At 42.2% G+C, this 3,286-nt stretch overlaps 1 pseudogene; it reads right to left on the reverse strand.

The window, feature by feature from the left end:
• Window positions 1-1,788: 1,788 nt before the first annotated feature.
• LOC129561670 (microtubule-associated protein RP/EB family member 1 pseudogene) lies at window positions 1,789-2,432 on the reverse strand (annotated as a pseudogene).
• Between the last annotated feature and the right edge of the window lie 854 nt (window positions 2,433-3,286).

Consider the following 3,286-nt stretch of genomic DNA (forward strand, 5'->3'; position numbering starts at 1 on the left):
AAAAGGAACCTAACTGCTTCCCCATTTTGCTGGGATTGGCCCAGTCTCATTGTTTGAGTGGTTTGGGCTGAGATCATGAGAATTATTCTGGCTCAAGCTAATTGCTTTATTGTAAACTTCAGGCTGTGTGAAAAGATAGGAGTAAGAAGTGCCTGGTTACACATTCACTTACTATGTGAATTTATATGTTTTACCTAGAACCTCAGTTTTTCATAAAAAAATGGGAATAATAATCTAAGTCTCAATTAACTTCAGACAGCTCCTATGAAAATCAAGTTGATTAATGACTGTGAGAGTACTAGGGTCAAAAAACCATGTTTGATCTGACAGTTACTGTCCTTGGTATTTAACCCAAATGAGTTGAAAATTTATGTTCACATGAAAACCTGTGCACATACTGGCAATCATGAAACTGCTGATATTTGGAAGTAGCAAAGATGTCCTTCAAAGGGTGAATGTATAAACAAAATTTGACATATATATACAGTAGGATGTACTCTGCATATAAATTAAATAAGCAGGGTGACAGTATACAGCCCTGACGTACTCCTTTTCCTATTTGGAACCAGTCTGTTGTTCCAAGTACAGTTCTGACTGTTGCTTCCTGACCTGCATACAGGTTCCTCAAGAGGCAGGTCAGATGGTCTGGTATTCCCATCTCTTTTAGGACTAAAAAGCCTCTTGAGGAAAGTGAAAGAGGAGAGTGAAAAGGTTGGCTTGAAGCTCAACATTCAGAAAATGAAGATCATGGCATCTGGTCCCATCACTTCATGGGAAATAGATGGGAAAACAGTGGAAACAGTGTCAGACTTTATTCTCTGGGCTCCAAAATCACTGCAGATGCTGATTGCAGCCATGAAATTAAAAGATGCTTACTCCTTTGAAGGAAAGTTATGACCAAACTAGACAGTATATTAAAAAGCAGAGACATTACTTTGCCAATAAAGCTCCGTCTAGTCAAGGCTATGGTTTTTCCAGTGGTCATGTATGGATGTGAGAGTTGGACTGTGAAGAAAGCTGATCGCCGAAGAATTGATGCTTTTGAACTGTGGTGCTGGAGAGGACTCTTGAGAGTCCCTTGGACTGCAGGGAGATCCAACCAGTCCATTCTAAAGGAGATCAATCCTGGGTGTTCATTGGAAGGACTGATGCTAAAGCTCCAATACTTTGGCCACCTCATGCAACGAGTTGACTCACTGGAAAAGACTCTGATGCTGGGAAAGATTAGGGGTGGGAGGAGAAGGGGACGACAAAGAATGAGATGGCTGGATGGCATCACCGACTCGATGGACATGAGTTTGAGTGAACTCCGGGAGTTGGTGATGGACAGGGAGACCTGGTGTGCTGTGATTCATGGGGTCGCAAAGAGTCAGACATGACTGAGCGACTGAACTGAACTGAACTGAAGGCATTTATTTATTAAAACGTTCTCTGCCAAGATTTCATATTAACTTAAAATTCAGATCAGTCTTTACATTTCTCTACTGAGGTCTCCACCTTCTCCAGCTATCAGTGCTACCAGCATCCACAAAATAAGCCCCATGGTCAGCCTCTTTGTTCCCTGGGTGAACCAACTAGATGTTAATACTGTTCTGCTACAAGGTAAATGCTCCTAACTCAAACTTATTGGAAAAGGAGTGAAACTTCTGCAAAGTGCACTTTTAGAAGAGGTACTTTTTGTTTATGAAAAGAAACCAGTGAGTCCTTTAAGAATAATAAAAGGGAGTATTTTACAGTTAAGCACATGATTTGGAGTGAAGAATTCGGATGTTGCTCGACTGGTCCAGGCTATTGATACTCTTCCTGTTCCTCCTGTGGGCCCCCTTCATCAGGTATCACGAAGCCTTCGTCTGTGGCTTAGAGAATGTCCATGATCCTCTGCAGTACAGGGTTGTTCTCCCCCTCGTTCTCCTGGCAAATCAACTCAATGTTCCTCAGCTTTCCAAAATAGAAGTCTCTCTCCTTCTCCACGTCTTCAACAGTAAGCTTCAATATACTGACCTGCTGCATCAATTCAGTGCTTCGTCATCTCCATTCCCTACACCAGGATTCTTCCGCACCACACCCGGGCCAGCCTGAGGGGTTGCAGTAGTTCTGTGGGTTGCAATGGGCCTCTGTGGAGCTGCACTGCTAGAGCTGAGAGGTTTCTTCGGTTTGTTCAGAGCGGGAGCAACAAGGGAGGGGGCCACTGCAGTTTCTTGACCTTGTCTGGCAGCTACAGGGTCATACTCTTTTCCATCATAGTTTGCATCAAAAAACTTCTTGAACCACTGAACAAATTCAAAATTGTCCTGAAACTTTCCTTTTACTAATTTGTCCACAGGAATTATTTTGTCAACACCCCTCCTCTTAAAACCTGCTTGTAGTATTTTGAAGTTCTGGATGTATTCATGTTCTAGCTTAGCTTGGAATTTAAAAAAATGAATAAACATTTTTTAAAAAAAAAGGATACATACTATACAATTCCAACTATCTGACATACTGGAAAAGGTAATACTAGGGAGACAATGAAAAGACCAGTGGTTGCCAGGGATTTAGAGCGAGGAAAGGATGATATGTGTAGCACGGGGGATTTTCAGGGCAGTGAAACAATCTTTTCATGAGGCAGCTCAGAAACTTGATTGAAACCTGAATTTTTGTTGCCATCTCTGCCACTTTGTGGGAAGATCATGCCTAAATGAAGCCAACAGAGAGAAAGATAGCTGGAGAAAGTAAGAACCTCAGGCTTCATGGCATCCCTTGAGTGCCTGGATCTGGCTGTTTCTGAAGCTGGGATCTGCATTTCCCACCCCCTTAGATTTTGCAAGCCAACAAATATACTCTTTATGTTTAAACCCATTTGAACTGATTTTCTATTATCTTACAACCATGAGTAACACAAGGAGGATGCTTTTCTTGGCTTCATTCTATCACACCCTGGTGGTATGAGAAACACCTTCTCACTCTTCAAGATTCAGTTCTAGGGAATTCCCTGGTGGTCCAGTGATTAGGACTCAGTGCATTCACAGTCGTAGCCCAGGTTCAATCCTTGATTCCACAAGCTATGTGGCATGGCCAAAATAAAATAAAAAAAAAAAAACCAGATTCACTTCTAGTACCACCTTCCTATGAACAGTTCTAAATAAACCCTCATCTCTACTCTAGCTAGAAAGAGCCCTTGGCTCCCTGGAGTGTCCACAGTACCCTGTGCTGACTTCCCACAGAATATGCTATCTCTTAGTTATACTAATCATGCTTCATCGTCTCTATGACAGTAAGCCCCTTAATACTTCCATGGGAGGTGTCA

Source organism: Moschus berezovskii, chromosome 5 (genome assembly GCF_049115385.1).
Source record: "Moschus berezovskii isolate FMDL1 chromosome 5, NW_MosBer_1.0, whole genome shotgun sequence".
Taxonomy (NCBI): Eukaryota; Metazoa; Chordata; class Mammalia; order Artiodactyla; family Moschidae; genus Moschus; species Moschus berezovskii.